This window comes from Marmota flaviventris, chromosome 14, assembly GCF_047511675.1.
Source record: "Marmota flaviventris isolate mMarFla1 chromosome 14, mMarFla1.hap1, whole genome shotgun sequence".
Lineage (NCBI taxonomy): Eukaryota > Metazoa > Chordata > Mammalia > Rodentia > Sciuridae > Marmota > Marmota flaviventris.
In genome coordinates, this window is record NC_092511.1 from 72,495,167 (window position 1) to 72,518,829 (window position 23,663).

Sequence of the window (23,663 nt, forward strand, 5' to 3'; positions counted from 1 at the left end):
TAAATATAAAGTAGGTATCAATTTAGGGATTGGAAAAGAGATAAAATAAAAACTTTCCTAAGATGTCTATTTTACACTGGGTATAGCTGTGCTCACTGAAATGGATTCTTTTACTTTTTCTGTGCAGGTATTCAATTGTATATGAAACTGAACTTGCTTAACAACTGAGGGAGAGTAGAAATAGAAGTTATGAGTTCTTATCCTGGCATATTGTCATACAATTCAAACAAAGGGGCATCTACCAACTTGTAATTTTTAGGGACTGTAAACAAGACTTTCTCTTGAAGCTGAATCAGAAACAACTACTTATGTTCCTTAGGCTTTGTAATGTCTGCAGGAATATGTCGACAACTGCAGAGGTTCAAAATTTGGTCTCCACCAGTTATCAATGCAGTCATCAGTGATTCAGCCTTGGAAGACTCTCCAATATCTCCGTCACTAAGCATTTTAGTCTTTCAACTTCATCTTCTGTGTTTCGTTCACTACCAGGTAATTTGAAGAAAGTCATCCCCATGTCACATGAGGTAGCTATTGCTCATACAGTCGGTACTCTTTCTACAGTCCCTTTCATGTCAGTTTTATAAAATTCTTTCCTCATGTGCTGAAATCCGTCTGCAGCAGAGTTATGCTCATAAAGGAGCTCTTTTGTACCAAAAGTTTGAGTGGTAAGAGGTTGGTGGTATACTTGATCAGCTGCTTATGCTCATTGTGGAATGCCTGCTTACCCCAATCCCTGCAGCCTATCTGCTAGCTATTGGGCAGTGCTACAGACATGCTGGTGAGCATGGCCACTAGCAGAAAGTGGAAGGAGAAAATGGGAGGTAGAGGAAACTTACCCCTGTGCAGTACAGGCAGTGGTTGTCTGTGTCCTGCTAAGCCATTGTCACCTGCCATTAACAGAAGAGTGCAAGATCTTATTTATATTTAATTCCGAGGTCAGCACACTTTCTATACAGGGCCAGATAGCAAATGTTGCTCCGTGATCTCAATTGCAACTACTCCAGCTCTGTTGTTGTAGACAAAAGCAGCTCTAAGACCATATATATATATATACATACGTGTATATATATGTGTACACACACACATAAACACAGATGAACATGGCAGTGAGCCAATAAATATGGGCACTGAAATTTGAATTTCATATAATTTGAATTTTACATGATATACCACTGAATATTCTTTTCTCTCTCTCTTCTTTTGGCAGTGCTGGGGATCAAACCCAGGACCTTGAAAGCTAGGCAACTAGGCAAGCTGTCTACCACTGAACTGCAGTATAGTAGTGTAAATATTTATAGGTGTGTTATTATTATTTTCCAGTTATTTAAAAGTGTAAAAACCATTCTTAGCTAAAAAGTTGTACAAAAATAGATGATGGGCCAGATTGAACTGCATACTGGGGCTTGCTGGACTCTGCTTTAAACCATTCACTTATTAAGCATATATTGAATTCTTTGTATGGAGATGGGCTGGGCACTGGGGAGTTCCAACCTCCTGAGACAAGTGTAGTAGGAACTATGATAAAGGTATACTTACAAGGTATAGTGGGAAAACAGATATGGCAGGTTCCTTTGTTTCATGGATGAATTTGTGAAGGTACTCACAAAAGAAAAGGTTGTTGTTGAGTTGCCAGGCTCTTTGTGTAGGAGAAAGCATAGCATTACTAAAGCAGAAAAGGAGGACTGATGCCAAGAGATGAACTTTGTTGACAGTAGGGAAATGGGGAATTAGTTTTTAGAAAATTTTGAGCCAGGGAGTAATATGATCTGATTTTTGTGTTTTAGAAAGATATGCTCTGGAGGATGGATTTGCAGGGAGGAGAATAGGAGGGATATTTGCTGTAGTTGTAGGGGCAAGTAGATATATTTTGGTGATTGATCAGGCATAAGGATTGTGGAAGAAGGGAGAATTTAAGAAAACTCTTGGATTTGTGGTTTCATCAAGATATATATAAAGGACAGATAAGTATGCTTTGAAGGTGGGTGCCAGAAGTAGTTAAAAAAGAAGTGTCTTTGATTTTCACCTTGTTGGGCTTGAAACACCTGTAGAGATGTTAGGGGGGCTAACTTGTGAGATTGAGGTCTGTGCTAAGATGAATCAACCCATAGCAATAAAGTTAATTGCTCAGGCATGGTGAGAACATACAGATTGGGAAGATAAAAAGAGTAACCATCAAACCCTGTGGAACACTTAATATTGAAGGAACAGGAGACTGGCTGAATGGAAATAGCATAGAGAGTAGAGGAACTGGGAAGGAGTGTTAGTCAAGAAAATAGTGAATAAATTGTTCATTGGCCTGCGGCCTTGGAGTGGGGATGGTTGTAGAAGTTAATGAGCAGTTTCAAAGGAGTAAGCTGGAGACCAGATTGTAATATGTTAAATCCTGAGTGCGCACGAAATTAGGGACCTTCCTCAAAAGAATTTTTTCTGTGGAGGGAGAGAGAAATGACAATAGCTGGAGGTTTCTCTAGCACCTAGATTAGGGTTTGGCATATAATAGAGATATCTAATTATTTCATCCCAAAGACCTACAGATCTCCATTTGAATACCTGATGATGTGGTTTTTTTTTTTCCTTTTTTTCTTTATAGAAGTACTAAAGATTGAACCCAGGCCTTTAAGTGCTGTATCACTTAGCTATATTCTTGACCTCCATTTGAATTTCTAATAGGTATCTCTAACTCAGTACATTGGAAACAGAACTCTTGACTTTTACTGAGATGAGGCCTGGGTTCTCCCTTCCTCATCTCAGTAAAATGGCCCACTTCTTTCTACTTACTTTTACAATGATGACTAGGCTGCAATCTTTGGCTCTTTTTCCTTTATCCTACATCAACATGTCCTGTTGGCTCTGCAAAAGTATACCCAGGTCAGCACTGGGGATGTGGCTCAGTGGTGGAACATATGCTTAATATGTGGGAAGCCTTGGTTTCAATCCCATGAAATGAATGAATGAATGAATGAATGAACAAATAAATGAAAGAACAAACTGACAATCAACTATGCTAGGCGTTGTTACTGAAGCTGGGACTAGTGATGACAGCTAAGAAGTTCCTCTCATTGTAGAGCTTACATCTTAGTAGAGATGAGGGCCAGAGATGAAATGTATGATTTTGGATGGTGATAAATATTCTGAAGAAAAATTCAAAGACTAAAGATTAAATAATTATGGAAGTTAGATGGATAGTTTGTGTGGGCTACTTTAAAGAAGATGGTTAGGTATTTCAGAGGAGGTTAGATTAAGATAGGTTGGGAAGCTGTCTAGGTGGAGGATAAAGGTAGCTTGAATGGTGAGAGGTGTTCTGAGTGGCCGTGTGTGTGTGTGTGTGTGTGTGTTGCTGGCAATTGAATCCAGGGCCTCACACATGTTGAGCACATGCTCTGCCACTGAGCACTTAACCCCCAACCCTGATCTGGGTGTACTTTGTAGGTAGAGCCAACCGGACTTCTGGTGTAATGTAGGGGAAAAGACTTGACCAAGGGTGACAGCTTGGTCATCCTTGTGAAAGCAAGTTATGAGAAGAGGGCCAATTATTGAAATGAGCAAGGCAGGAAGAAGGGAGGAACATTTTGGAAGGCAGCAGTCAGGAATTCTGTTTCCAATGTATTAAGTTAGATATGTCTGTTAGATATTCAAATGGAGGTTTGTAGGTCATTGGGATGAACTGTAGTTTAGTTGGTTGGGTAATGAATATGAATAAATTTGGACTGAGCAAAAACATTTAGGAGTCTTAAAGTCCAGACACGATGTGATTATTTTGCCCTTCTTTCCAGTTTATTGTGGCTTGAGTTTTCCAGACCTTTTAGAAGATGACCAGTTTGGAGGCCTGTGAACCTTATCTTTTTCTCCATAGTAGCAGAAGAGAAGGATCCTAGAGGTAGAAAACCCACTTGTCTCATAATGCCAGTGTTGTAGCTGTATAGGTCTGATTTTTGTAGATCTCACTGTGCATATTAGGCCAGTTTAACAGCTGGATAATGAATTAATTTATTTTAGTCCTTTTCCTCCAATAAAATCAAGAGGAAGATAGAATAAGACCTTTTGGTCCAGAAGGAAATCAGTTGCAGCAGCAGCCTCTACCTACTCCCATTCCTGCATCTTTACCTCTAGCTGTGGTTTAGAAAGGCAGAGTCACACATACTTCTTGAAATCATACCTTAAGTTTGTGACAAAGTCAGGACTAGAATCTAGATCCCATTACTCTTATTCCAGCCCATTCTCTATACAGTACAGAGAGAGCACTGAGAGAACCAAAACTTTGGGCTCAGAGAGAATTTATTAATTCATAGATATCCCAAGGCCAGACTTCTATAGTGGATAAAGTTTTCCTATTTACTATGAAATTTTTCCTTAGATGCTGAATAGTGTAGTTAGGAATAAAGCTTTGGAGCTTGTTATGGTTTGGAAGTGAGGTGTCCCCCCCTAAAAGCTCATGTGTGAGATAATGCAAGAAGGTTCAGAGGAGAAATGAGTGGGTTGTGAGAGTATTAACCCACTTAGTGAATTAAATCCCTGATAGGGATTAAACGAGTGAACGAGTGGTAACTGAAGGTGGATAGGGTATGGCTGGAGGAGGTCTGTATTGGGGACGTGACTTTGGGGCATATATTTGTATTTGGCAATGGAAGATCTCTCTGTCTGCTTCCTGATCATGTGAGCTGCTTCCCTCTGCCACACTCTTATGCCATGTTGTTCTGCTTCACCTTGAGCCCCCAGAAATGGAGGTGGCTGTCTGTGGACTGAGACCTGAAATCATGAGCCCTTAAATACACTTTTCCACCTCTGCAGTGGTTCTGGTCAGGTCTTGTAGTTACAGCAGTGAAAAAGCTGACTAAAATAGAGCTAGACTTCCTGGTTTCAAATGCCAGCTTGGTTACTTACTATGACTTTGGATAAGTTATCTCTTTATGCTTCACTGCATGAAATGGGCATAATGTGTAGCAACTTGAGAGGGTGGTTGTATTTGGTTATTACAGATAAAATGTTTATAGAGTAGTGCCTGGCACATGGTAAGCACTGGTTTTTTAGCTGTTGTGTCTTCATGATTCTCATCTTGGATATAGAAATATCTGTCTATCTTCCTTAATTCTTTGCAGATAGTTTTCAAGTTCTATGTACAACATATTTTGAAATATATATACATTGTGGAATGGATAACTCAAGCTAATTAATACATTCAGTACCACCTCAAATTTATTCTTTGTGGTGACTTTCCATATAATTTGAGTGCTAATAACATAAAAAGATATCTTTCCTTATATAAAATAATGGTCCCTGCTCTTGAATGAGGCATTTATTGCATTCTAATAGGGAAGGAAGTTTAAAAACTAGATATATTACAAGGCTTATCTATTTAGAATTATAATGCAATGAGAACAATAAATATTTTCTTTCTTTTCTGACATTATGTCAATTCAAAATGTGTTCAGATGAAGGCCAGGGGACTGAGAAGGGGTTTGTCTGGATAGAGTAGAAAAAGACTTTCCAATCAACAAAACTGGCTAGGGCAGGAAAACACAAGGGAGAATTTGTGAACAGTGAGAAGTTTTAGAATCCAATGGAGCTAAACCAAGGCCAAGTATAGCAACTATATCTCTCTTTTGGTTGTGTTTCTAAATTGGTGTATCAAAGTGTCACTATAGACATTATCAGAGACTGTCATTGAGTCCTTATGAACATGATAGATATGTCAGATGACATAAAAGGAACTTTGCATTGATTGAATAGTTCACAGAGTGTTGTGTCATATAGATGACTGTCAACCGGGTATAACAATAGCACCTCAGATGATTCTGTATCAGTTTTTTTCTAAGATGGTTTTTTAAATCAACTTAGAGTCTGGGGATGTAACTGAGTGTTGTTTTGCTTGTATGCACAAGGTCCTGGGTTCAATCCCCAGCACTGAAAAAAAAATTGGCTAACACATACTTCATATACTCCCTTGTTCTGTTACCCATCTTCAACACATCACATTTTACTTTTTTTTTTTTTTTTTTTAATTGCCGAGTTTGAGCCCAGGGCCTCATGTCAGGTAAGTGATCTACCGCTGAACTTACACTTCCAGCCTTTTTGCTGTTTTCATATCATTTTCTTCTGCTTTTTTGAATTTGAGTATTTTAAAGCAAATCTCAACCCCACATGTCATTCTACTTATAAATGTTTCAGTATTTATCCATAACCAATATTTGTGTATGATATTTTTGTTTTGGTATTGAGGATTGAAACCATAGGTGCTTAATCACTGAGCCTTATCCCCAGCCCTTTTAAATTTTATTTAGAGACTGGGTCTTTCTGAGTTGCTTAGGGCCTCATTAAGTTGCTCATGCTGGCTTTGAATTTGCTATTATCCTGCCACAATGAGAATACACAAAATTAACAATAATTCTTCAATATTATCTAATACTGAATTCATGTTCAGTTTTCCCATTTGTCTAATATGTCTTTTTAAAGTTAGGTTGATAGCCAAGTACAGTGGCACACGCCTATAATCTCAGTGGCTTGGGAGGTTGAGACAAGAGGATTGTGAGTTCAAAGCCAATCTCAGCAATGGTAAGGCACTAAGCAACTCAGTGAGACCCTGTCTCTAAATAAAATACAAAATGGGGCCAGGGATGTGGCTCAGTGATCGAGTGCTCTTAAGTTCCATCCTTGGTACTCCCCCACCACAAACAAACAAACAAACAAACAAATAAATAAAGTTATGTTGTTAAAATCAGATCTGCATACTTCATTTGGTTGGTATGTCCTTTGAAATGTATATGAATATATGGGTTGGGGATTTAGCTCAGTGGTAGAGTATTTGCCTAGTATGTGCAAGGCCCTAGGATTTGAACCCCAGCAATGCAAAAATAAAATAAAAAGTACACTATTTTATAACAGCCCTTTACTTCCCTTTAAAAATGCTATTTATTTGCTAAGAATATTAGATCATTTTTTGATAGAACTTTCTACATTCTGGATTGCATTTTTTAAAAACATTTAAAAAAATTTTTAGTTGTAGATGGACACAATACCTTTATTTAATTTATTTATGTGGTGCTAAGGATCAAATCTAGTGCCCCATATGACTCAAGTGCTCTACCACTGAGCCACAACCCCAGCCCCTGGGTTGCATTTTTATGATACCATTTTAGCCTATTCTTTCACAAATGCCCTGCTCCGAATATTTCTTTTGAATGGTATTCAATTCCTGAGGCCTGACTCAGGTTTTTGTTTTATTATCTTTGGTAAGAATATTTCATAGGTACTTAATATTTTGTAGTATTCATTTTTATATAATATGGAGAGGCCCATAATGTCTAGTTGTTTGAGTGGGTTGGGCTGTCAGGCTCTCTCTTCACTGGTGGCCAGGGATGTGGATCCATTGTTTCATAGTGATTAAAGATGTTGATTTTCTTATAATTTTTGTTTTTTTATTAGAATTCTACAGAGAACTCTACTCATACTTTAGAATCACCAGAATGCTCTAATATAAAGGAAAAATAAAAATGAAATAATGAGTAAAATTATAAATGCTCAAGGGGCTGGGGATTAGCTTAGTGGTAGAGTGGTAGAGGCTCCTGGTTTGAACTCCAGCAGTGGCTTGGTGTCACATTCCAAGCAACTGTATTATTGATGATTTAAGTGTATGTTAAAATCATGTAAAGTTGAGCTTGATTCTAAATTCAAGATTTTTCTGTTGTGACATTTCAAAGCATGGGAAGGTGGGACAGTTCTTCATTGATTAGTATTATTGTCCATCACAACAGGTTTCTAGAATCCCTGATAGTGACCTTCCAAGTGTCAACATGACAATCATTGTGACAACCAAATTTTCATAGTACCTGTTAGGAAGTAATGTTATCTATGTCAAAAATCCCTTGGTCAAGTGAATATAATGAGACAGGAAATTAAGTAACTAATATAAATATTTGAAAATAGGAGATTAAAATCATTGCTCTTTTGTTGATATTACTTTATACCATAAAACTCGAGACTTTAAAAATTATTAGAATTAACAAGATAATTTAATAACTGTCAGTATATGCCTAGAAATGACAATTGCTAGGTCATAGGATAAGTGTACAACTTAATTTTTATTTAATTTTTTTCGGTTGAGTCATCCGCCACCCATAGAATTGCTTCTTTCTGATTAATGAAGGCCTTAACATTAAACCTGACTACCTTGAAAGTTATTCATTTTCATGTAGATATATCATTTGGATTTCTGTTCATGTGTACTGGGGATTGAACCCCCTGCTACTAAGCTATATCCCTAGCCCTTCTCTGCTTTTTCCTTTTTTAAAAATTTATTTTGAGGCAGGATTTTGCTGAATTGTCCAGGCTGACCTCAAATTTGTGATCCCCCTGCCTTAGCCTCCTGATTAGCTGGGATTACAGGCAAGTACCTCCACTTCTTTACAGGCAAGCCCTCCTCTGCCTTTTCTTTATGCACCCTGGATTTCTTCGTGTCTAAAACAACTGGTGCCATACCCATGATTTTTCTTGTTTGCTTTTAAGCAGAAAAGGTATTTTTGGTTGTTTTAAACACAATTGAGGGAGTAACTTGAAGATGGCATAAATGTAGGAAGTGAGAAAGATGAAAGCATCCACTTCAGGGAGAGGAGGAGGACATGGGTGGGATGAGTGGAGTGGGAAGCGAATCACAGTAAGACTAGAGCTCCACAGGGGTTAGACCTTTATGTAGGAAATGGCAAATGAGTGTGAGGGTCCTTGTAGGCTGCCCATACACAAGTGTTAAAAGACTTTAGAGCCAGGCATGATGGCTCAGCAGAAAGATCAAGAGTTCAAAGCCAGCCTTAGCAAAAGCAAGGTGCTAAGCAACTCAGTGAGACCCTTTCTCTAAATAAATAAAATACAAAATAGGGCTGGGGATGTGGCTTAGTGGTCAAGTGCCCCTGAGGTCAATCCCTTGTACCTCCAAAAAAATAAAAATAAGAAAGACCTTGGGAAGTTACTTCAGTGTGATTTTGCAAAATTATTTGTCCTTGGCTCACAGCAAAAAAGTTGATTTTTTTTTTTTTTCCTGCCAGACTTAGCACATGTCTGTAATCCCAGAGGTTGGGAGGCTAAGACAGGAGAATCACAAGTTCAAGGCCAGCCACAGCAATTTGTGAGATCTTGTCTGAAATTTAAAAAAAAAAAAAAAAAATCTCAGTGGTGAAGTGCCCCTGTGTTAAATCTCCAGTAACACTCTCCCTCAAAAAGAAAACACCCCCAAACTAAAACAACAACAAAAATTTTTGTAGCATCCAGAAAGCACATACCTAATAAAAATAAAAGTTTAGTGAAATAATACCCTATTTGAAATATATTTTGATAAATTTCAATTCAGTTCAATTTTTAAGAAATTCTGATTAGATCCACTAGATTAGTCATTATTTGGGGGGAGCCAGTGCATCATTTAGTTTCTCTTTCTTTTTTTTTGGCACTGGGGATTAAACCCAGGAGTGCTTTACCACTGAACTATATCCCTATCCCTTTTTATTTTTTATTTTGATACAGGGTCTTGCTGAATTGCTGAAGTCCTTGCCAAATTGCTGAGGCTGACTTGTGATCTTTCTGCCTCAGCCTCCCAGGTTGCTGGGATGTGACCTGGAGCATCATTTAATTTTATAACAAATATTTTTAATATCTATTGATTATCCTGAAATAAAATGAATAGATTGTAACTGCCTTACACATTACAATGAAGTACTCAAATGCCTGCATTTCTGTGTAAGAAATAAGCTTGGTTTGAGAGGATAAAAACATACCTATTAAAAAGTGTAGAAAAATGGATATGTGGATAGATACTAGAATGGAAATTGTTAGGATGAATAAAAAAGAACGATTTGTATATAGTAAGAAAGAGGGGCATCTTTTTATTTATTTATTTATATATATATATATATATATATATATATATATATATATATATATATATGGATAGCATAAGACAAATTACAGACTGTCAACAAGGAGAAATAAAAGTAGTATCAAATAGTCACCAACATGTTTGACCTTATTTGTTAGTGTCAGAACAATTCCTTATGAAATAATCTCATGAAAACCTGATGGAACTTGCCTTTGTCAACCTATATGCATCTGTGATATTTAAACCTATCCTTTTCTAGGTGATGAGGAATAAAGAATAAATTGGAAGAAGGAACAGCAATAACTATGTGGTAGACTTTAAGAGACCTTATTAGAGTAAAAAAAGAAAAATAATAGCAACCCCAAAGTAAGTTTATTTTTACAACATAGATTTCTAGTCATTTTGTCACAAATTAAAAAAAAAATAAAAATTAAATATAAATTGCATGACATTGATGTAAAATTTTCAATGTTTTTTTTTATCAAAATCTTTAGCAAGAATCCTGTGTTTCATAAGTCTGTACTAATTTAATGTTTGGAGATAAATCTATTCAGCAGAGTCTCTTGCATATTTGGAAGTTATAGCTATAAAAGCATTCTGTACAGGTAATGTACTGTAAACTCAGCCTCTGCAAAGATTTGTCATCACATTTTTTTTGGGCGGGGGAGGATGCTGAAAGTCTTTAGTAAGGCTCTAAATGAAGCAAAACAATCTTAAATTTATGAATAATGACAGTATCAATCAGGATTCTCCAGAGACAGAACCAGTTAAGATTTGTATATATAGACAAGTGAGAGAAGTAAGAGGAATTGACTGACATGACTGTGGAGGCTGAGAAGTCCCTTAACAGACTAATTGCTGGTAGCATGGCCCAGTCTATGTACAAAAGCCTTAGAACCTGGGAAGCCAGTGATGTAATTTTCAGTGTGAGGTCAAAGGCCAGAGAACCAGGAGGTTGCTGGTTTAAGTCCAGAGTCCCAAGGCTGAAGAATACATAGTTTTCAATGGGCAGGAGAGAGTAGAGTGTCCTAGCCTCAGGAAAAAAAAAGAATCCCTTTTCTCAGTTTTTTATTCTCTTCAGGCTCCCAGTCCATTGGATGATAACTTCCCACATTGAGGGAAGATTTTTCTCACTCAGTTCACTGATTCACATACCCCTCTTCTCCAGAAATATCCCTCAGGGTGGGAGGGGAATAGCACATAGGTGCCTAGCAAATGTGAGGGAGCCCAGGATTTCATTCCCTAGCATATAAAACAAACAAAAATGCCTTCACAGAGCACCCCAAAATAATGCTTTCTTTACCAGTTCTATGGGTATTCCTTAATTCAGTGAAATTAACACCTCAAATTAGTCTTCTTTAAAATTTATTTTTATTTTTTTCAAATTTTCTGTGCATTGCAAGAAATCTAACATCTTTGGCACTTCCCCCCAGTGCTACTTGACCCCCTCAGTCATTGTGACTACCAAAAAATATCTTACACCCCCTAGTTCTACGGTGCCCCTTAGGAGTGGTAGTGGCACCTCCCAGTTGAGAGCTACAGTGACTTAGTTGATTTCACTGGGTTATGACCTGTAGTTGTAAAAGCTGGTAGAATTGATTATAACATTATTGCATAGACAAGATTGTCACTTGTCCATTGTTTCAGTTGCTTTGTTCTTAACATTTTCATCTTCAGATTCCAAAGTAAATATTGACAGGCCCAGTAAATTTTTTCAGCCTCCAATTTAGATGGTACCCAGGTCCTGAGAAATAAGCAGAAATCTTTTCAAAAGCAGGTTTCAGTTTGTCTTTTAATTTCTAAGAACCTATTCATTGACAGAGCATGTACTACCTTATAAGAGAATTATCCTTTGAACCAGAAGGATCTTTTTTTAATTTTTTAAAAATAAACTTTTTATTTTGGAGTAGTATTCCATTTACAGAAACACTGAAAAGATAGTTTAGATACTTCCCATGTACTCACTTGTTTTCCCTGAATGTTAACATCTTTTATTACCTTGACACATTTGTCAAAACAGAAATCAGACTGGGGGTGTAGCTCAGTGGAAGGATACCTGCTTAGCATTAGCAAGATCCTGGGTTCAATCCCCAGCTCCAAAACAAATGAATAACTAAGAAACTTAAAAGTTGGTCTATTATTACTAAGTAAATTCCGGATTCCAGTTACACCCACTTTCCGCACTGTTAACCTTTTTCTGTTGCAGAATCCAGGATACCATGATGCATTTAATGCCTCCTAGTTTTAAGCTCAGTAGCTACAGAGCACTAGTTATTTTTGCTAAGGCTACATAGAGCTATCACATCCCCGTAGCATTGCCTCCTCTTAGCTCTTCTACTTAATGGCCCATTCTGCCTTTTAGTTTCTCTTGACATAGTTTCTAGATACTTTCCCATTCAGTCATTATGCTGTACTATTTACCATTTAAAATAAGATACAAAGAACTGAATGTCATTCTTCACATAAAGTCTGGCAAGAGTAAATATTGTAGAAATTATTATAGTTACATAGCTTGTATGGCTGTTAATTCAGCTTAAATTTGCTTGTTTGCTGGCTTTTTAAATACCTGCATCCCATTTGGGGCTAAATGTTGACACTTATATTCTCCTTAACTATTTTTTATCCAGAATTTAAATGAATCCCTTTTAAAATTCATCTTGTTTTGGTACCTTCATTTCTTTCTCTTCTACTCTGTCCTTGGTATTTTAACTTTGTTTTCTTTCCCTTCTTTCCTCCCTTTCTTCTTTAACCCAGGGTCTAGTACATGCTAATCATATTCTCTACCTCTGAACTATACCCCCTGGTCCTGATTCTTTTATGCGTAAGTTTATATAGTCTGATGAGTTCAACCAACTGTGGGTTGAAAACATTAAATAAGTTTTATCTGTATTAAACCTGTACAGACTTTTTTGGGGTACAGTGTTGGGAATTGAACCCAGGGCCTTGAATATTCTAAGCCAGCGTTCTACTACTGAACTATACTCTGCAGGGCCTTGTACATGCTAGGCAAGCACTGAACTACATGACAGCCCCTCTTTTTAGAATTTTAATTTGAGACAGGGTCATGCTAAGTTGCTGAGGCCTCAGGCTTGGTATCTTCTTGCCTCATCTTCTGAGTGGCTGGGATTACAGTCATGTATTTGCTATTTTAATGATATGTGGCCAGCCAATTCTTTCCTTTGAGAATAGAATTGTTGTATATGTGTGAGGAAAGTGTCATGCATTCAGAAAAGTGTATAAACAGTATGTATTGAGGAAAAAAAAAAAAGAATAAAACAAGCATCAATGGATCACTGCTCTTATTAAGAAATAGGACATCTCAGAAACATCTTTTTATTTTATTTTTCTCTTTTTCTTTTGGTATCAGAGATTGAACTCAAGGGTGCTTAACTACTGAGCCATATTCCCAGCCCATTTCATTTCTTACTTTGAGACAGGGTCCTGCTTAATTGCAGAGTCTGGCCTCTAATTTGTGATTGTCCTGCCTCAGCTCTCCGAGTTGCTGGGATTATAATCATTTGCCACTGTGTTTGGTTACTCACAAACATCTTCATAACCATGAATTGGAATTCTGTCTTAATCATCCTCTCACCTTTCTCTGTAGTTTTATTTCCAACACATAATATTTATTCTGTCTAGGCTGTGTGCTGTTAAGTTACTAAACAAGGAGCAGTGAGCTCATGTCCCATTGTGTAAGGGAAGGGTAGTTGAACCCTTAGATGATGCTCCTAGGAAAAGGGAACCTGAGCAAGGTCTACCTTCAATTCCCCCAGGAATTCCTGAGAGACCCTTTGAAGAAGTCAATATATAACCTTATTTTATGAAGAAGTCATAAATGGGCCAGATCGCAAATGGTCCTTGGAAACTCAGGACTCATCCTGGAGGGAGGGAGCTGTGGCTGGACTGTCATTGGATCAAGCTGGATTTCTAGCAGAGATGTGGTCAGAGAGCTCCTGCTCACTGTGGCCTATCTCTAGCTCCTAGGAGCAGGTTAGAGCTGGGTGCTGCCTTGGAGTGAACCAAGTCCTGAGCCAACCCTTTCTCTTCCTGGAGGGCAAAGCAGAAATTTTATCAGCACACTTGCAAGACCAGCCAACTCCAGATAAGAAGCTTTACCTGGCCCATATTCCTCAGATTCCATTATGTCATTAGGTTAAAAAGAATATGAGAGAGAGAGAGAGAGAGAGAGAGAGAGAGAGAGAGAGAGAGAGAGAATGAGAATGAATGTTTTCAGTTCTTTTTACATGTGATAGTTGTAGTTTGTAAAGTTGACACATATACTGAATTAGCAAATACAACCTCTGTTCCTAGAGGAAATGAAAAGGTTAGGTTCCTGTGAGCTCTGACCATAATATATAACCTTATTTTATGTGTATTTCTGTTGAAGGATTCTTTTGTTTTTTTCCTCCCTCCCTCCCTTCAGCCCTTCCTTCCTTCTACCAGGGATTGAACTCAGGCACTTAACCACTGAGCCAAATCCCATCCTTTTGTATTTTGGAACGGGGTCTTGCTAAGTTACCTAGGACCTAGCTGAGTTGCTGAGGCTGGCTTTGAACTTGGGATCTTCCTGCCTAAGCCTCCTGAGTTGCTGGAATTACAGGCATGTGCCACTGCATCTTGCAAAGGATATTTAAAAAATAATGTTGATTGATTAACATTGAACTCATGGCCAACAACACTATAACTCATGCGTAAACTAATTATCTAATTGATTTTGGGACACAAGGCAGAACTTCATCATTACTGAGGTGGGAGGGGAGCATTTTAAGTAGTGAAATCCCCAACAAACAGCACAGGGGAAAACACAAAATAGGGCATGAAAAGTACACTTGTTTACAGTATGAAAGCTGAAACAAGGAAGCAGAGCATTGCCTTATTTTGTCTGAGCTGTGAATTTTAGCCGGAAACATGTGTATCTCAATGACAGTGAAAGCGCTGCAAGTATTGGTATATATTTATGTATATATACATAAAGCAGGCAAATTTAACCTACTGTGTTTGGGATGATAACTTGGGGCAGTCAATAGAAATGGGCTAGGCCTTTGGGTTCTGGTAATGTTAAGTGATCTAAAACATTGGTTACACAAGGTGTGTGTTTACTTTGTGCATGGGGGTTCTCCCTGCATTGTCTACCTGGTGATTTTCATTGCTTTTCTCTCAGATTGGATCTTCTGATTTCTAGCTTCCTCTGTACAAGTACATGCTTTTGTGGTTTACAGAGAAAGTGTGCATGGGAAGTAATTCTTTTCGGTCTCAACGTGCCTGAAAATGTTGTTCTGCTACAGTATACTGAATGATAACTTCCAGGCTTAGAATTAATTTGGAAATTCTTTGGAACTTTTTTGACATTATCATGTGCATAACCTTTTAGTGTCCTATGTTCCTTTTGAAAACAGCAGATTTTTGATCTTTGTGTGATCTCTACTCCTTTTTCTTACCTGTCACGTGGAAGTTAGTAGAATCTTTTTTTTTTGATTGCTCTTCTGAAACAATAACAATTGGTTTAGGTCCTTTCTTTTTTTCTTTAATTCATTGTGTTGAATGCTTTGTGGACACTTTCAGTCTGTCACTTCATATTCTTATTTTGGGGAAGTTTCTTGAATTATCCTGTTGATTATTTTCTCCTTTTCAGAATTTTGAAGCTCCTGGACTTGTGTTCCTTTTATGTTCTACTTTTTCTCTCTTTTACTCTTTTCTTCCCTTCCTTCTCCCTCCCTTCTTGTGAGGATTTAGTTACCCAATTTCACATCTCCCCTCCCTGTTTTCACTAAAGTATGCTTTGTTAATGAACCCTTGAATTCCCTTGATCAGAAATCCTCTAGCCTAGGACATATTTTCACAAAATTATGACTCAGAGTCTCAAATGCCATTGTTCAGTACATCAGTGTCCAATATAGTGTCCAGTAGCCCCATGAGTACTTGAAATGTGGCTAGTGCCATTGAGGAACTGAATTTCAAATTATTAAGTTTAAAATATTCACATGTGGCTAGTGGCTACTACACTGGACAGCAAAGCTACAGTAAAAGTTGGAATTTAAAGTCATTATCAATATAACTACCATAAAGAAGACTTATATTAGTTGTAGATGGACATAGTATCTTTATTTATTTTTATATGGTGGCTGAGGATCGAACCCAGTGCCTCACACTGGCACTCTACCACTGAGCTATAGCCCCAGCCCAAGACTTTTTTTTTTTTTAAATATTTCATCCTCCCTGATTTATTTTTTTATTTATATCAGTATGGACTTGTGGATTCCTGTGTTATTCAGTGGGTTATAAATCTGTTATTTCTGTTATTCATTTGATGTTCAGTTTGTGTCCAGTTTAGCCAGTGGGAGCCTCTTGAAGGTTTTTTTCATGTCCTTTTGCCATGTCCTCATCAGTCTTTCTGTATCATTTCTGGATCACTCATTTCAGAAGTGTGTCAGAGTGGGTCAGGCCTATGGATTTGCCCTGCCTTGAGGTCAGCCATATCTCCAAGGAACTCTGCATCTTTCTAGTAGAAGATGCTGTTTAGACACCAAAAGCTGGGTGCTCACTTGGTGTGCTCCTTGCTGCTGGGCCCTCAGCTGCCAAGACACTTTAGTTGCTTTCAACTACATTGAACAATTGAAGGACATTCCCATTATTGTAAAAAGGGAAAAGATGAGGGGAATGGCGTTGTAGCTTAGTGGTAGAGCCCTTACGTAGCACATGTGAAACACTGGGTTGAATCCTCAACACCACATAAAAAAAGAAAAAAAAAAGAAGGAAAAGCTGGGGTTACTTATCTCCACATAGTTAGTTGGTACTTGGCCTCCTAAATGGGTTGCAGCTGGCTGGCGTTGATGGGGCTCAAACAAGCTATTACAAGAGCCTCTCTGGTGCTGGAGGATTATTGACCACTTTCTGGTTTTCTTTCTCCCTTTGGGCCTCCATTGGCAGAAGGTGAACCAGTAGACAGTTTCCAAGGGTGTCTGGATAATAGAGTTGGCAGATCCTAGGTCTTTGTCGTTTTTAAACTTTGGTATCATTGACATTTTGGGGCAGGGGAATGCTTTGTAATATTTCCTGCCACCGCAGAATTAATACCAGTAGCCTTTCCCCTCCCTGAAGAATGGGCTTGGAGCTGAGGTATAGTACTAACAATAATCAACATCCTACTTTATTTGAAATGCCCTTGGGGGGAAAATGGATGTTTATGTGCCTATGATAGTCCTGCAACATAAAGAGATTATTATGTTTCCTCTTTTGTGTTTTTTTAATTGAAGAAAATTAAGATGAGTTAAGTGATAGCTTCATTCTGTATGTTAATTATTTCTGAACCTGTACAGAGCTTTATGTCTGCTGTAAGTCCCATTAAAGTCTGTGGAGAAACTGGAGCAGATATAAAGTAATGTAACATTGAAGGTAAGATTTTTGGAGGACTTGTTATATTTTAAATTGGTTGGCCTGGAAAACAGGAGAAAGTTACTGAGTTCTTGTTGATGGTGTTTTTTTGATAGACTAGATTTGAAATAACCACTCTTTGTATAGGGAGTTCCTGATGTTGTGTTTCAGTGTTTAAAGAGGTGGTATTTGAGGCACTGCTCTGAAAAAGAGGTACTGAGGGACTGCTTGGTAGGAAGTATTGCATTAGGGTGAGACTGGGACAAGTCAGTATCTTCTAATACATATCCAGGACAAATCTTTTTCCACTACTGTAGAAAGAGCTGTCTTGTGCCTTACTTTTACTGGGAATCTATTACAGATACATGTGCAGATATTTCTAGCTCAGATATCATTAAACAAACAACATTAAGCAAATAGTATGTTTTCTGTTCTGTTTATTAGGGTTTTCAGAAGTTTCTTCCTTTCCTCCTTAAATAGTTGGAGAAAATCAGTTTAAAAGTATTTGACCAATAGACCAAGAAATTCCAAGATAGGAGGATCCCATTAAATATATTTCATCTTTAGTTTGAAATAACATGCTTCTCTCTCAAGACAGACATGTAGTCTGTCTGCTAGGCCAGAAGTTGCCTATTACTCTTTGTACATTATTGGCCAAATATATGTTGAGGGCATTCTAAACATCTATAGATTCTATTTTCAAAGCCCAGTAGTAGGCTCTTCATATTGGCTTCCTAGACAACTAAACCCGCCTAGACATCTCTTAAACTCAATGACTATGTAGGAATTGACAGGTAAGAGATATAGCATCTAGTTCTGGGGAACAAAAAAAGGATAGTTTTATTTCATTTTCTAGGTCATCTATTTTATCCATTTATACCTTATCACGAAACTACACATCCTGTCACTAAAAGTCATCTTACTATTTAGCTAGTATGCATGAAGACCTGAGTTTGACGCCCCAGTACCACAAAAACAAAAATAATCTCATATTCTCCTTTACACTCAGATGGATTGGGAAATTTTCTCACATTTTATTTTATTTTTTTTAAAGAAAAGTTTTAAACATATACAAAGAAATACACATTAAAAATATAGGTAGATGGGCAGGCCATCTTTTTTTTTTTTTTTTTTTTTGGCAGTGCTAGGAATGGAACCTAGGGCCTTTCCAGTGCTAGGAAAGCACTTGACCACTGAGATATATCCTCAGCCTTTACCCTTCAGAGGTCATCACTTTTTTGTTGCGGGTGTGTGTCATTCCCACACACATTTCAGTATGTTTTCCATGTAAGTATGTGTCTGTAAACCGTTATATACCATTGTTGTATATTTAAAAATTTACATAAATATTTCCATAGATTATGTATCTATTGTACCTTGTTTTTGTGGGGATTTGTAAGTTTAGTTCATAGAGTGTAGTTTTCTAGTATTTCATAATATGTGATATCATGTGCCATAGTTTGATTTCCATTTTTGAAGATGTACTTAGGCAAGATTTCTTTATATATTTAAAAAGACAATAGTTGAAAATAAATCAATGTGTTTGAGAATTATATTGGTGGATACAAATTAAGGTTGTGAAGGAGGAAGACCAGATACATTTCTTGTTTATTGAAAAAAAAAAAACTTAAGATAAATAAGATGGCAAAGCTTTGAAATTCTTATCACTAAGGGCTTGGGTTTTCAGAGTTAAGAAAACACTACTCTAGACTAAAAACTAAAAACATAGTGTCTTAGGTAAAACTATTTGATTATCTGAAAATAAATATTTGTCCTCACAGTAACTCTTTAGTCTTAGGGTTGCATTCTGGAGAAGTGATGCAATTGGTAAAATTAAGTGTTCTAATATAAAAAGTTGAGGAAAGAAAGTAAATATGACACCAAATATATATCTCTATATCACAGTAAATAAAAGTTCTGAAGACATTCACAAAATGAAAGGGGGGTATCCAGATGGTTAAAAAGATAAGTGTAAGTAGGAGACTTTTATCTTTTTTGAAAAAATATTTTTAGTTGTAGATGGATACAATACCTTTTATTTCATTTATTCATTTATTTTTATGTGGTGCTGAGGATTGAATCCAGTACCTTGCAAGCACTCTACCACTGAGCTACAACCCCAATGTAGTGACTTTCATCTTTTTTTTTTAATATTTATTTTTTAGTTGGACACAATACCTTTATTTATTTTTATGTGGTACTGAGGATCGAACCCAGGGCCTTGAATGTTTTAGGCGTGCACTCTACCACTGAGCCACAACCCCATCCCGTGACTTTCATCTTAATCACTGGTTTGTCACTTAATTCCTGTATGCCTTTGGAGCAAGTTACTTTGTGTCTATGTGTCTCAGTTATCTATAAAAGAACAGTAATAGTTCAGCAATCAAGTATTTAGCAGGTGTCAAGAACATCAAGGACAGTAAACATTTATTTATTAAGGGAACATTGATGGTTAGAGGTGGATTTAAGGGAAATTCTTATGTGTATGTCATTTTTTTTTGTACCAGGGATTGGACCCAGGGTGTCTTTACCAATGAGCCCCCCCCTTTTTTTTGTATTTTTATTTAGAGACAGGGTCTCCCTAAGTTGCTTATGGCCTAAGTTGCTATGGCTGGCCTTGAACTTGTGATCATTCTGCCTCAGCCTTTCAGAGCCACTGGGATTAAAGGCATGTACCACTGTGCCTTTCTATAGTAGGTCCTTTTAAGTGTTTTTTTCCAGACCACCTCTACAAGTTTGAAATTAATCTGTTTATTACTAGATTGTCCTTTATAAGTCTCTGTAAAATACTCATGACATTGCTGGATATTTCATAAAATTTATCACTTTTCCTAAATTTAGGTCTTTTGTCTTTTAGGTGGTGGCTTTGAGCCTAAACCAATCTCTCTTTTTGAAGTAGTTTCTGTCTAGCATGTATTTTTTTAAATTAGCTAGTGGCATTTTACACTAGGGTTTTCCCTTGCCTCCTTGTGTGGTTATGGGAATTGAACCCAGGGCTTGTACATGGTAGCGCAAGTGCTTCAGTGTCTGAACTACCCTCCCAGTCCTGAAAACACTTTTTTTTGTTGTTGGTTGTACTGGGGATTGAACCTCCTGGAACACTATCACTGAGCTGCATCCCCAGCCCCCCTCCTTCATTTTTTTGAGATTGGGTTGCTACATTGACAAGGCTGGCCTAAAACTTGTGATCCTCCTGCCTCAGCCTCTTGAGTTGCTGAGGTTACAGGTACGCATTACCACATCTGATTTGAAAATACTTTTCAAGTATTTTCAAATGTAAAAATTATTTTCAAATATAAAAGTACTTTTTTATAGTCTGATTTTTTACGTATAAAATTACCACAGAACTATGGTTAACAAAGGATTGGTTTCTTAACCTGTTTCACATCCAACTGCTACATTATCACTTATTACTTGCAACCAAGCTCTCCTGGGCTAATTTTATCACCTAGTAGCTGGTGCCTAAAATTAAAGGCACATAGCATTCTTGCCTATTTAATTTTTTCCCCTCTTATAAGAAACAAGTACTTGGTCATCGCTTTCTTTTTCCCCCTTTACTTTCACCATTTGCTCATTTAATACCTTTTCCTCTTATCTCTTTTATGATTAATGTTATGTTACATCAGATGAAATGAAGATGTCTTTTCACTCATTTTGTTCATTGAGCTGGTTTTCAATGAATTCCTACATTGTTCCAGGTACTCCTTGTACACCTCTTCTAGAAGTTAGAAAGTAGTTCTAATCATGGCTGAATCTCAATTGGTTGAGATTTCTAGGTAAGAAACTCCGAGAGGCTGTTCTTAGGATCACTTATGATAACAAGACCATTGGCACTAAGATAAGTTTCTGTTTGCAGGCTAGGCATGCGTACCTGTGAATAAGCATATAGATGAATTCTTTAAAGTTAAGCAAATCGGTCAGTTGTTCCTCTACCCCCAAAAACTTAGAAATGAATTAAACTTTCTTCTTTGACAAAGTTTGTAAGGAACTCCTTAAATATAATATCCAGCTATTCTATTCATTACTTTTTTGGGCAGAGTTGAACTGACTGAATCATCAGTGAGAAGAAGTTTCATCACACTCTTTACCTACTTCTTGACTCAGTGAAGATTGATAAAGTAATGTATGTAAATCATCTGGCATATAATTAATAACAAAATTGCTGCTAATACAAATTAGAGTATAAGCTCTGAGTGGCAAAAAGTCACTGTTCTATCCTCAGGGGGAAAAAAAAATTGGTGGAACTAGGTCTTGAACCCAGGGCCTAGTGCATCCTAAACACGCACCCTAACTTTGAGCTACATTCTTAGTCCCCTTCAGCAAATACATTGTTGTATTTTGGCACTTAGTAGATACTTAGCAAATAAGGAAAGGATGGATGGATGGATGCTCCTTATATCACAAATCTTCCAGAATTCACCTGAGAGTAAAAAGAAAATATAGAAAAATGGATTCCTAGTACAGAAAGGGTTGTTTTAAATTGCTGAATGAATGCATCAGAGTTTTGCACAAGAAAACTAAGTGAAGAGCATACACTGCAAAGCCTACTTACTAAGCTTCTCTCTTCTCTAATATTCTTCTCAACTGTTTGGCTCCCTTTCTGCTGTATCTTATTCTTCCCTACTGTATATTCCCATCCTCATTTCTGTTTTTCTTGTTTGTATGGGTCTCTGCACCCGATTTTCTCTCTTGTAAAACATGGCATGCATTTTTAAAAATAAATATACAGAATTGTATACATATTTAATATATAAGATTTTGTTCTGTTTCTAATTCTAAAAATAATTAAGGTACTTTATTTTTTTTCTTTAAGAAACAAACCCCCAAAATTACTCTTTACTTTTCCAAGACATCATTTCTTTTTATTTCCCCTGCAGTTCTTATATAGAAGGGGGAAAAGCTTTCTACTCCTAATTTAGGATTCTAGCTTATGAAGTATTTTAAAATTTATCTTAGATTCCTTCCTCTTGCAAACTCACTTCTGGACATATTCTTTTACTTTCTTCATTAAGCAACATAATTTTAGGTATTTCTTTAATTGCTTTCATGTTCATTTGAGGTCCTCTTCAAAGGGTTGCATGAGTTTATAGCTGCCTAAATGCAAAGAGCCTTTTCTTGGAAATTATCTTGTAAAATTATTTTAATAGTATAACTTCTTTGTGCAGTTCTCAATATTACGATTATTGTGTAGTATACACAATATCCATTCTTTTTAGAAAAGTCAAACTTTGAGTGATGTATGGAATTTGAAGAGATAACAATCTGATATTATCAACCTTTTAAAATTATTTATTATTTTAATACTAAATAATTTAAAAAATATTATTAAAATAAATAATTTTAAAATTATTTTATTCTCACCTTTTAAAAATTATTTATTATTATTTTTTAATGTTTTTTTTTTTTTTTTACTATTTTATTTCTGTTTTGGTACTGGGGATTGAATCCAGGGTTACTTTACCACTGAGCTACATCCCCCACCCTTCTTATTTTTTCCTTTTGAGACGTAGTCTCTCTAAGTTGCTGAGACTGGCCTTGCAACCCTTCTGCTAAGCCTCCCAGGTTGCTGGGGTAACAGGAGCCACTGTGCCTGTCAGGTTTTCCCCTTTAAAAAACTGTAAACCAATAAATATAAATACCTCTTTGTTTCATGTTTTCTTTAAATAAGGAAGAAAAATATTTTTACATATTATTTCAGTGGCTTTTAAAAAAATCTGTTCCCACTAGAGGAAACATTCTTTCTCTCTGATTTTTATTCATAGCTTTTATGTATTTATTTTCCAGAACTGCTAAATATAAGGTAAAATGTCTAGGATAGAAATATGTTCAGATATAATGGGTAGGACATGTCAAATGTACACTGGTCTTTTTATTTGGATTTTACCTGTGTCCATGTCAAAATTGGGGTTAAACCATATTTCTTAGCAAGATAAATGAACTTGATCAGATAAAGTATCACAAATATCCCATCATCATATTATTATTTGGCTTGTGCTAGTTACCATTTTCAAACTAGTGATTGTCTGAACTTCCTTATAATCTGGTATGACTGAAGCTATATAATTAAAACAACAAATTGCATATTTTATTATTTGGTTAACTCAGGTTTTGCAGGAAAATAGTACATGGAGTCTATATCTTTCTTTCTTTTCTTTTTTTTTGGTGCTAGGCAGCTTCTCCTCACCACCACCCAACCCTAACAATTATTTTTAATCTAATAGATCTCAGTGCTGAAAAGACAACCAGTGGTCCTCCAGCCTTGACTCTCAAAGCAAAACTTTATTGCAAATATTGTTTCTGTCCAATACTTTTCTATAGGAACTTTAATTCTTAATATCTTAAATATAACTTATTGATTTCTCATCAGAAGCAATTTAAGTCTTTCTGTGAAGGAATCAATAGTTGTACATATGCCACTTACTCTGTTTCAGCTTTC

At 36.7% G+C, this 23,663-nt stretch overlaps 1 protein-coding gene and 1 pseudogene across 2 annotated transcripts in view; one reads left to right on the top strand and one right to left on the bottom strand.

Annotated features, from left to right (window-relative positions):
- Kcmf1 (potassium channel modulatory factor 1) overlaps positions 1-23,663 on the top strand; it is a 79,138-nt gene that overhangs the window by 15,900 nt on the left and 39,575 nt on the right. The window lies entirely within an intron of this gene.
- LOC114099456 (cleavage and polyadenylation specificity factor subunit 5 pseudogene) lies at positions 132-12,077 on the bottom strand (annotated as a pseudogene).